This window comes from Mustela erminea, chromosome 13 (genome assembly GCF_009829155.1).
Source record: "Mustela erminea isolate mMusErm1 chromosome 13, mMusErm1.Pri, whole genome shotgun sequence".
NCBI lineage: Eukaryota > Metazoa > Chordata > Mammalia > Carnivora > Mustelidae > Mustela > Mustela erminea.
Window position 1 is genome coordinate 76,512,110 of NC_045626.1, and position 12,621 is coordinate 76,524,730.

The window sequence follows — 12,621 nt, forward strand, 5'->3', positions numbered from 1 at the left end:
ACTGGGTGAGGTAAGAAATATTCATAAGCTTTTAAAACCGCTGAGTCCGGGGGTGACTTGTCACGCACCAGTGAACAACTAATATAAGCACTAATGGTAAGAGCTGACATTTTTGAGCACTTATCCATGTGACCTATGATGCCTACTAGGAGGGAAGAAACAGAGTATCTTCCACGCACCTGCCTAGAACCTCTCTTCACCCTCTTCCACCCGGCTCTGTGCCTGTGGAGACTGACCTGTTCAGACTCAACAGTCTCCTCTGTCCTTTGGCTTTTCATCAGGTTTGGCCGATAGCGAGCCCCAGGGAGATATGCAAGGGCAAGGGAAGAGTGAGGTCAGAATAGTTCTTCCTGCGCTCCCTCACTGCAGGCCACCTCAGGCTGGCTCTGGTCCTCAGCAAAAGGTCACAGCTTCTCCCTCAAGGTGGTTCTTTCCATACAACCCCTCTGAGCTGGGGAACTGCTCCCTTGGCAGCCAGGCTTCAGCAGGCAGGAGCTCTCACACTGTAACTAGCCCGGGAACACACGATCCCTTGTGAATCCCCGACACCCCGCTGACGCCTAACTAGTCCCTTGATTCAGCCTCCCTCAATTATCCAATTTGAACGTGCCATCTGTTTCCTTCTGGGACTGACTGGCCACTTACTTTAGAGAACAAAGTAGAAATTCGAAGAGGACCAAGGAGATAACTCAGAAACACATGGAAAAGCAACAGAGGCCACTCAGAGGTGTGCTCTGTAGGCAATGGTCACTGAAGATGCTTTTTGAATGAATGAATGAATGAATGAGTGAATAAATGAAATGACTTGGGGGGCACCGGGAGGGTCTCACTCGTCCCACTTCCTTGAAGGCCATCGGTACTAAAACAGGATGTCAGCAGCTGAATCTTCAGCCAAGCAACTGATAAGCTCCCCAGCCCAGCCCAGAGTTGGCTTCAGGAAGTCTTGCGTTGGAAGGATTAACACACAGCCTGGGACACCAAGGAAGCAGCCCCCCACCTCAGTGAGACTCAAGAGTTATTTTTGAAAAGCAAGCAAGGCCTGCGGGCGGCCCTGGCAGAGCACAGAGCTGGAAGAGAAAGCCAGAAGCAGAGAGAACAGACAGATACAGCGGAGCCCACGCCCCGTCCCTGTGACGTCAGCCCCACGCCCTGTGACATAACATGGCGGCAGCGGCAAGGGGGTGTCCTGCATCCCCTTGGAAATTTTTCTTATTAGCTGTGACAAGACCTGCATCCCATAAAATGTTTCCTTGGGAATTTTCGAGCCACTCCCACCCAGGCTGAATGACACAAGGGAATGCATTCCAACAGGAACAGAGAGTCAGATCACCAGCCAAAAATATTTGTGTCCAAATGGTGTGTGAGATTTTGCTCAAGTCTGGAAAAACCCTAAAACTGAAGGGAGGGTCACCGCGATGAGGCAGAGTCAGGGGCCAAGGAGTAGGAAAGAGTCGGCATCCTTCACCCCGACAAAACGATGGGAAGGCGGGACCGGCTGTGGGTCAGGGGAGGAGAGGAGCGGAGAGCAGGTGTTGCGGCTGGAGTCTGAGCTGAGAGCTGCAGGGGGCCGAGAGCAAGCAGCCCGAACAGTAGCTAATGAACCCTGCGGTCGACGGGAGAGGTGTCTGCACTGGGGGAGTGGGGGGAGGTGGGAGGTCAGAGGCAGCCAGAGGGAGCCATCAAGACCCCAAAATAACTCCTGCTTCCGCTGGGAGGCTCTGGAACTAATCAAGATGGGGATAATCCGAAAATCCATCAGACAGAGGGTGCCGAGAGGGCTTGTGTCTCCAAGCAGGGATTGGAGGGGGAGGGAAATAAAGAAAAAAGATATGGTTTGCAGTGAGGAGCCGTTGTCCTAGAAGACGGCGCTGACGGGAAAGCAAGGTCTTCCCAGGGTCCCCATCTGTGCAGTGCCTACTGCGCGCCCAGCGCTGTAACATCTGGCTAGGGATGTGAGCCCCAAAATCAGCCTGCCCGGGTATGAATCCCTGCTCTAGTTCTTGCTGGCTGTGGAATGTTGGGCAAGTCACTTCTTCCCCCATTCTGAGTCCTCCTCCTCACCTGGTAAATGGGGATAAAATTCATACCTGCCCTATAGGGTAGGTGAGAATCAGGATGTATGAGAACGTTGGATGGATGTATGAGAATATTTAATAGGAATCTTTCCAGCAACCCTGAGGAGGCAGGGTGGTAGGCTTCCATCTCCTCATCTTACCAGGGGGTAAACCGAGGCTCAGAGAGCCCAAAGCTGCATGGTTAATAAGTACAAGTGTCAAGAGCCTGATTCAGGTAAGTCAGAAGCGTGTTGGTTCACTGGGCCCAGCTTCCCTGCTCCCGCCTAGTCCGCTAGTCCACAGACAGGGCCCAGCCCCCACCCACTACCTCTCTCCAGGCCCCCTCGGGGAAGGCAGATCCAGCATGGGTGCTGGAAACAACCTCCAGGTGAGACATGCAGGGTCCACTGGGGAGAACATAGCCTTCAACTCACTATATGACCTTGGCTGAGTCCTTTCCCTTCTCTGGGCCTCTGACTCCTCAGCTGCTGAACAAGGGGCTGGAAGCAGGTGGTTGCAGACCTGGAGAGTCTAGGTTCTCGTTTGCTGTTCTCTCCCAGTGCCTGGTGCAAGAGGCAGTGAAGAGGAGAGTAAGAAAGAGACTTGGGCAGGAGTGCCTGGGTGGCTCAGTCGATTAACCATCCAACTCTTGATTTTTCGGCTCAGGTCATAATCTCAGAGTTGTGAGATCGAGCCCCTCGCTGGGCTCCCTGCTCAGCTGCGAGTCTGTTTGAGATTCTCTCTTTCTCTCTCCCTCTGCCTCCTCCCCTGCTCGCTCATATGCACACATGCATGCTCTCTCTCTCAAATAAATAAATAAAATCTTAAAAAAAGAAAAAGAAAGAAAGAAAAGAGACCCGGGCAGCCACAAAGCAGTGTTTCCTTCATGTTCCCTTCCCTTCATCTGGGGAATGGGTCTAGGCACAGAGAACAGCAAATGCAAAGGGCCGGAGTTGAGAGCAGTCATGGCATGTCTGGAGGTCTGCCTAGGAGCCCCATTAAATCATCCACTTGACGATTCAACCAATTTCATTACTGTGAGGCAGACTTTGTTCCAGGTACTGGAGACACGGCAGCGAACAACACGATGAAACCGTCTTTAGGGAGCTCACATTCTAATTGGGGGAAATGGGAAAAACCAAGTAAACACCCCCAACCAGGATAATTTCAGGATGGGACAAGTGCTCTATGCATGATAGAAAATATCTGTAAAGCACCTAATAGGGGCCAAGCACTGTGAGCAGGTGTTAAATAATGTCATCTTTACTATAGTCCTATGAGGTGTGTGTGATTGTCTCTGTCCCCATTTTACAGCTAAGGAAGCTGGCGCTTAACTTGCCCAGTGCCCCACCGCTAGGAGGCGCAGAACTGAGATTTAAACCTAGGCCATCTGGCTCCCGTGTGCTGGCTCGCAGGGGACAGAGTTAAATAGGGCAACTCATTCAGGGAGGAGCACGCTAAAGAGGTAAAATTTGAGCTGAGACACCTGATAAGACACCAGCCATGGGAGTCCAGGAGGCAGAAGGTTCCAGATGGAGGCAACACTGACTGCAAAGGCCCTGAGGCAGCTAGGAGCTTAACAGGTTGAAAGAGGAGGAAGGAGGTCAGTTTCAGAGGGAGCGGAGGGACAGAACAGGTCAGAGCGGTGCAGGCCGACACGTGGAGGGAGGGAGGAGACACAGGAGATGCCCCGGGAGAGAAGCACAGTCTAAAGAGGTTCTGACAGGCGGGGCACCGTCCTTTCCTCGCTTCAGGCCAATTTGGTCGAGGCAGAGCTGAGCTTTCCCCCAGGGTCTCTTGCTGGGAAAGAATTTCAACTGGGCTGCCTGCCTGCTGTTCATCTGTTGCGGCACCTCCCCTAAGCGGCCACCTCCAAGACCGATGGGGACCATTTCTCACCACCCTTCCTAAATCCACACCCTCCCCAATGCCCCTGGCCTTGGGCTCCCCACAGATCCACCCTTGAGGGCCTCCTGTCCTCCAGCAGAGGCTAGACTGCCTTGCCCTTGCCCTCAGGGATCCCCTAGGCCTTGGAGTCTAGTCCAAGCCAAGTGAGAGTGTGGACTATTCCTCGGCCTGGCCTAGTCCTATAGGCCAGAGTTAGAATCCACATTGTGGTCTTGGGCAAAGAGGAGGAAGGTGGCTTCTCCTCTCTCTATAAGCCTCAGTATCCTCATCCAAAAAATGGGAATAATGCCTCACAGGGTCACTGTGAGAATTAAATATAATGGGCCCAAGAGGGAGCTTTCTGGGGACTGGAAATGTTCTATAGTCTTACCTGGGAGGTGGTATATATATAATTTGATGAACTGTGTACTTTGGGTTTGTTCATTTTATACTATGACCATTAGAGCTCAGTTTTTTTTAATAAGTGTTAAGTGTCTGGCCCACGGTTAGCACGACATGAATGCTACCAATGTCAGTACTAGGTGTCCCGTAACTATCTGTTGGATGGATGAAAACTTTAGGGTCCTTCCATATTGCATTTATCATGTATGCGATCTCCAGTGCTCTCAGTGCTTAGATGCTAAGGAGCTCACGCTCGACATGTCCAGGACTGAGTTCTTCCCTTCACCTAAGTCTTGCTCATCTGCTCAGATCAGAAACGTGGATGTCATTCCGCATGCCTTCTTCTCTTCCCTCCTTCCACAACCCCTCACAGCCAACCCATCCCCAGAACTGTCTCCAAGGAGAAACCCCAACAATTCCTTCCCCGCTCTAAAAGGTCATGCTGACCTCCAGCCAAGACATAGAGCTTAACCACATGCAAAAGAAGGAAGCTGGACCCTTACTTAGCTCACTCCATAGACAAAAGTTGACTCAATGGATCAATGACCTAAATGTAAGAGCTAAAATGACAAAACAGAAGAAAACATAAGGGTAAATATTCATGACCTCAGATTTGGCCATGGGTTCTTAGATTTGACACCAAAAGCACAAGCAACAAAAGAAAAATAGATAAATGGGGTGAAAAGCAAAAATTTGTGTGCATCAAAAGACATTATCAAGAAAGTCAAAGGGGGCTCCTGGCTGACTCAGCTGGCAGAGAATGTGACTCTCAATCTTAGGGTCATGAGTTCAAGCCCCCCATTGAGCATGAAGCTTACTTAAATTTTAAAACTTCCTTAAACTTTAAAAGAAAAAGTGAGTGGCACCTGGATGGCTCAGTGAGTTAAGTGTCTGACCCTTGATATCAGCTCAGGTCTTGATCTCAGGGTCGTGAGTTCAGCCCCAGAGCCTAGCTCCATGCCGGGTGGCAGCCTACTTAAAAAAACAAGGGTACCTGGGTGGCTCAGTCAGTTAAGCAACTGCCTTCAGCTCAGGTCGTGATTTTGGGGTCCTGGTTTCGAGTCCCACATCAGACTCCTTGCTCAACAGGGAGTCAGCTTCTCCCTCTCCCTCTGCCCCTCCTGCCTCCTAGTTCATGTTTTCTCTCTCTCTCTCTTTCTCTCAAATAAATAAATAAATAAAATCTTTTTTTTTTAAAGATTTTATTTGTTTATTTGACAGACAGAGATCACAAGTAGACAGAGAAGCAGGCAGAGAGAGAGAGAGGGAAGCAGGCTCCCTGCTGAGCAGATAGCCCGATGTAGGACTCAATCCCAGGACCCTGAGATCATGACCTGAGCCAAAGGCAGCGGCTTAACCCACTGAGCCACCCAGGCGTCCTATAAATAAAATCTTTAAAAAAAAAAAAAAAAATGAAAAGACAGCCTACAGAATGGAAGGGAATGTTTGCAAATCATGTATCTGAGAAGGGTTTAGTATCCAGAATACATAAAAAGATAACAACCAAAGACAAACAACCCAAGTAAGAGAATGACAAAGAAGATATACAAAAGGCCAAAAAGCACATGAAAAAAAATGTTGCACATCATGGGTAACTAAACAAATGCAAATCGAAACCATAAAGAGATTACTACCTCACATCTACTAGAATGGCTTCAATAAAAATAAAAATAAAGTTGGGTTATGGACATTGGGGAGGGTACGTGCTAAATGTGTAAGCCTGATGATTCACGGAACTGTAGCCCTGGGGCAAATAATACATTATATGTTAATAAAAATAATTAGAAATAATTAAACAAATAAAATAAAGAGAAAACAGTAAGTGTGAGCAAGGATGTGGGGACATAGGAACCCTTATACCTGCCAGCGGAAATGTAAAATGTTCAGCCACCGTGGAAAACAGCTTGGTAGTTCCTCGAAAAGTTAAACATAGAGCGACTGCATGACCCAGCAATTCCATTTCTAGGCATATACCTGAAAGATATTTATTTACTGACGTTCGCAGCTGCATGATTCACATTATGGTAGAAACAACCCAAACGTCTATCAACAGATGAATGAATAAATGAATTACGGTCTATGCATACAACAGGAAATTATTTGGCCATAAACAGGAATGAGCACCCATGGGTGCAATTTGGATGAACCTTGGAAACATGATGCTGGGTGAAAGAAGCCAGACACAAAGGTCTCATTTATAGGATTTCTTTTGCAGGAAATGTCTGGAAAAGGCAAATCCAGAGGGACAGAAAGCAGGTTGCCAGAGACCTGTGAACAGGAGATGGGGAGTAATGGCTTAACAGGGATCAAGTGTTCTTAGGAGGTGATTAGCCAGTGGAAATTAGGGAGAGATGTTGGTTGCAAAACGTCATGAATGCCCTAAATCCCATTAAACTGTACAGAAGGAGGAGAAGGAAAAGGAGAAGCAGGAGCAGGAAAAGGAGGAGGAGGAGGAAGGCGGGGGAAGAGGAGGAGGAGAGGAAGGAGTGATGCTCCCCTAACCCTGAAATCAGGCTGGTCTTAGGGCTGGGTTTCACCCATCGGACGCAGCAGAAGTAATGTTTCTGAGACTTTTGAGCCCAGGCCTTAAGAAGCCTGGCTCAGAAGCCACCTGCTACTCTGTGAGAAGCATGAGCCCCCTGGAGAGGCTGCGTGGAGGTGAACTGAGGGCCCCCCCAGCCAACAGCCCCCGCTGAACTCCCAGCTGGCAGCCAGCGAGCCCTCCAGTCACCCCAGTGCCCCCAGCTGACACCACATGAAACAGAACAGCCCCATCACCCCCAGAGAATCCTAAAAAAATAAGTCTTTGCTTTAAGCCACCAAGTTTGGGGGTGATTTATTACACAGCGATACATAACCAAATCTGTCTAAAAACTTCACAAAGCTACCCATGGCTCTCCACGCCCACCCCCAGCACCCTAGGCCAACTCTCTCGTCTCTCTCCAGGCAGCTGCCGCCTCCTCGCTGGCTCCCCTCCTTCAGTTCAGTCTCTTGAGGTTCACCCTCCTCCAAAGCCGGAGGGAAACTTCTAGCCTTCCAGATAGCAGCCAAGCCCGTTAGTGTGGGCTGCAAGGCCCCAGGTGCCCCGAGCCATCCATCTGTGCAGTCCTGGAGCCCTTCAGCCACACCTTCAGCCCCTACCACTCAGATTTCCTATAACCCATCACTACCACAGCTGTCTCTATCTAGAACACTCTTTCCTACTCCCCTTCTCTTCTCTGGGCTCTCTTTTGCCTCTGGGCCTCAGCTCAGACATCACCACCTCCCTGATCTCCCAGACTGAGTTAGATACCTCCTCAGCATACCTTGCCCCCTTTCTAACCCTCATGGGAGTAGCTGCCTCCGAATTGCTGGTGACATTTTAACAACCTGTCTTTTGCTGCACGGTGAGCAATTTCAGGGCAAGGACAAAGTTGTCTTTGTGTTCTCAGAGCCTAGTACAGGCCTGGCACATAGCAAGTACCCAAGGAAACCCAGGGGAATTAGGAAGTGCAGGCTGGGGACCACCGCACGTCTCATACAGGACTGTCTTGGGGCCTGGGTAACAACCATCAAGGCTGAGAGAGCAGAGCCCTCGCGTGCACCCAACACCTGACTGTGCCAATGGGAACAACTTGTCTGACTCGTCTGTCTCCCCAGTAAAGAGACAGTGACATGCAGTGGCTCTCTGAATGAGCTACACAGGCGGGCAGCTCGGGTTTCAGATCCTGATGGCTACGTCCTGGCTGTGTGGCCCTGAAGAAGTGACTTCACCTCTCTGAGCACATTCCCCTCGTCCATGACATACAGCACGGTAATGGCTCCTCACAGAGAGGTATCGACAAGACGATATGGGTAAAAACGCTCAGCGCAGTAACTGGCACACGGGAGGCTCCCTGAAACGGCAGCTGGTCTCTTCTTCCACATGCTGAGCTGCAGGATCGGGGCCCAGCACTGTGCCTGGCACACGGCAGGCATTCAGCCAATGCCTTAGGAATGAATGAGGAAGGGATCTGGAGACAAAACAATAATCATCACAACAGTACACAAGTATGAACTCGTCCAGTCTTCGCGACCACTAAAGGAGGGGGCACTATCATGACGTGAATTTTACATGTAATGAGATTGAGGCCCAAGGGCACGCAGGGCTTCAGAAACGGAGGCTCGATTTGGACCCACAAAGTCTGAGCCGTTTCACCCTCCAGCCACCACCCAGACTGCCTCCCAACACCTCTCAAGGCCTGCTTCTCCTGTCAGCTTGGCTTCTAAGCAGCTTTGTAGTCTCAAACACGTGAGTCTCTCTCTGGGCCTCAGTTTCCCCACCTGCCAAGAAAGAACTGTAGGAGCCAGTGGGGAAGGCCACTTCCTATTGGCCTTAGTTAGGATCCAGGCTCCAGCCACTGTCTGGCCGAGGCTGGGGGCCTGCTGACCAGCCCGCCCTGGCCAAGGCCATACTTTCCATGGGCTGGACTGTCACAGGAGGTCTCTGGGATACTGACCACTGGGTTATCTCCCCACATGGGGAGGCGTCTGGCCTCTGCTTATTCCTGTCCCCCTCCCCAGGGCCCCTGAGGAAAGCTGAGGCGGCCACCCCCAGATGTCTATTCCTGTCCCTGGCCTAGCGCCGTGCTGGGGAAGCAACAGCTATTTCGAGGCCTTTCTCCCTCCAAGCATAAGTGGTGGGAAGGCGCTGGGAACATCCCGAACTAGGAGGCCGCCCGTCGCCGCCTCACCCTGGATCTGGGCCACACCAGCCCTGCGGCTCTGCCCCTTCTTCCAGCTCTTGGCGACAAGTGATCAGTTCTGATCACGGCCACCACGAGGGGATAATCCAGGAGAACCAATTCCCAAGGACTTCCGCTAGAGGCTGGAGCACAGGGCAGCTGGGCCTGGCCCTTTCCGGAAAGGACCAGAACAGCCACAGCTGGACATACCAGCTGCAAGGAGGACGGCTCTGAGCTTGAAACCGTGGGAGCCAGCGTTCGGGGCAATGATATAAAAATACCTCACATTTCTTGAGAGCTTGTGAGGAGACAGGCCCTGTTCCAAGCACTTGACATGGAGGTAAGTCATTTAATCCTCACAGAGAGGAAAACTTCTCTGAGGTTCAGAGAGGGTGAATGACTTGCTCAAGGTCACACAGATGGTGAGTGGCTGAGTCGGGACTTGAGCACAGGCAAGCTGGCCCCAGCGTCCATGCTTTTAACGCTCTGAACCTTGCTTTTCTTCCCTCTGAAACTTGCAAGCCCGGGGGGCTAATATAAATTAGGGGAATGAGCACTGGCTTGAGAGTCAAGCCCCCTTGTCATTCCCAGTCATGCAGCTGGCCAGCGCATGCAGCGAGTTCGACTTCCTCGCCTACCAAATGCGGATGATACTACCCACTCCCAGGGTTGAGGTAAGGGTTAGCAATACCACGCTTTGGCGACTCGGAGACTCCTCTAAATCATGAAACCAACACTGGCACCTGGTAAAACAGTACGATACAAAAGGGAACCCAGAAAAAGGGAGTTCCCCTCCTTCTGCACACCTTCAATTCTTCTCCCCAGAGGCACCTTCCATCAGTTGCTTTGGGGTCACTTTTTGGAAATTCTCCATGCACACGAAGACAGAGAAGTTATATTCGCATAGGGATTTAGAATCTGGGCTGCCAGGTACGGCTGCTTACTCTCTATGTGAAGCTTGGTCCAGTTACTGGTTCCCTCTGGACCTCCGTGTCCTCACCTGTCAATGAGTTACTGAAATTAAAATATCTCATGTAAAGGTAGCTGTGAGGGTTAAATGAGTCAATCCATGTAAAGTGCTCAGAACATTCTCTGGCCCACGGCTGTCCCATAAAGACTCACATACAGCGGATCCTTTCCGACAGACAATCAAGATGGCCTTGTGCTATGAGAAACAATACTGCAAGACACATCCTCACTCACCTGTCATTTGGCACAAGTGCAAGAATCTCCGTGGGATAAATTCCTGGCGAAGAAATTGCTGGGTCAAACCGTAGTGCCCTTGTAATTTCAATTAATTTTTGGATGAGTGAACCCTCGCAGCAGGCAGGGCAGGGGGAAGGAGGTCCACAAGGCAGTGAGTATGGACGAGGAAGGAGTGCGATGCAGTGTTCTGTCTCTGAGGCCCAGAGAGGGCCATGTCTGCCGGCCCCCCCCCCGCCCAAACCTGAAGGACGCAGCAGCTCCCTAAGCTCCAGGCCAAGCAGATGGAGAGTTGAATTTTATACAGATTGTTCCCATAAAGGTTTTACAGGGAATTGGTTGATTGGATTAGAGCGGCAGGAGCCCCTAATGACAGCAGCTGCTTAACAAAATGTTGAAGCGATACAATTTTCCTTTACCACCATCCACGATGGCAGCATCCACACCCTGGTAGGGACCCGCGAATGCCCAGGTCAACTCAGAATGACACCCCAATAGTCAGGTTCGCCTTCTCCCAACATCCATCTAGGTCCCAGACCTAGGTAGAGAGCAAGGGGTTAAGAGCACAGGTGTGTGGGGGGAGACAGAAAAGGTCTTTTGTCTGCTAAAATTACTGTGTGACCTTGGGCAAGTCATTTGCTCCCTGACCTCTCAGAAGAATGGGACCTACTCTCCAGGGGTCGTCCTGAATGAAGTCAAACACGAAGTGCTTACACAGTGCCCAGCACAGACAGCCTAATACATGGAAGCCCTGAAGATACAGATGAAGAAAAAAGGCAGCTACTGGGGGCACCACCCGAGAAAGGCCTGGGGACAAGGTACACGGTGGTAGCTCCCCAGCCCCATCTGAAGAGAACGATTTAGCAGCTGCCCCAACCACGTCCTAGGGAACGTTCCAAATGTCCCAGTCTGGAAAACGGGATGTGTGACTTAGGTTGCCAAGTAAGTTTTAAAGGCCTTGCCCAAGCTAGTATTCCATTTTGTGTCTGATCCCAAAGGGCAAATGGGAACTCCCGGGTGAGAGAGAGGCACTGGAAGGAAGTTTCCCAAGCACCCCCACCTTCCCGTCCTTGATCTGATCTGGGATCTACCCTTTCAGAGAAGTCCCAGGAGTAACAGCAGCAAGTACCCCCACCCATCCAGGAAGAAGCTGAATCAGGGACGTGCCCAGCTTCGGAGTCAGATCACGATTAGCCTATCCCCGCCTGAGTTTTGTGCCTTTGAGTCCGAGCCTCTGCTGCCTTGCTCACTGCAAGGTGGGGACAACACGGGCGCAGTGGGAGAGGTTGGAGGAGCGACTGCCGGGCAGCGTCCCGCCCCGCGCCCGCATCCCGGGGACCCGCACCGCAGAGGCACAGGCGCGTTGCCGCCCAGCGCGTCCACGCCTCCACGGGCGGGTCCCCCCGCGGCCTCCCGCGCTGCGCGGCGGGGACCCGGGTGATTGCAAACAGCCGCCGGCCTCATTAGGAGACGTGTAATTAGCGGCTGGCGGAGCCAGAGCCTGCACCGGCTAATTACCGCGGGGAGCGGGCTGCGCCGCCCACGCCGCCGCCCCGGCCGCCGGGCCACCGCGGGTGTCTGGACCCCCCGTGTGGCCCGCGGGGGAGCCGGGCCCCGAGTGTTTGCTCCCGGGGCTACGCCCGGGGCGGGGAGCGGGGCGGGAGGGAGGAGCAGATCATTCACACAAACGGCGTGTACTCTGCACTCCCCGAGCCAGGCGTTTCGCCCCCGCTATCTCGTTTATCCCCTATTCACTCGTGAGCGCGGAGCCACCATCATCCTGTTGCACAGCTGAGGAAACTCAGGTCTGGGGACGTGAATTAACCTCCTCGGCGGCAAGTGGCTGGGAAACAGAGAAGGGACAGGCAAAACCGTGCACAAGGCCGCAGCCGCGTTGGCGACAGTAAGGACCCGAGCCGGAGGGCCCTGGGTTCGAATTCTAATCCAGCTCCTTTCTGGATGTGACTTTGGTCGGAGCCCCAACTACATCAATAAAATGGACGCGGTGTTGGGATTAAATGACTTGAAAGCTAGGAAATGTTGGAGTTATTTTAGGGACGCGAGGCGGAGGAAGGGGTGCTCTGAGGCTCGGGCTCTTCTCCGCGCACAACGGGCCTCTGACGCCCCCTTCTGGCCAACGGGGGGACACTGGCGAGACCGTTTTGGTTAAACAGGTGGTTTTAGGTTAAGGAGAAACAGCGTAGACACAGGTCTCTCAGCAGAGCCACTGCCCTCCCGCCACCCCACCATCCCGCCACCCCGCCTCCCCCTCTCCCCTTCCTTCCTCAGCATCCCTTCTTTAAGGTGGCAAAGAGCTGAGAGATGGGAAAATTGAGGATTCATTCCAGATTTTGCAAATACTTGGCCTCCCT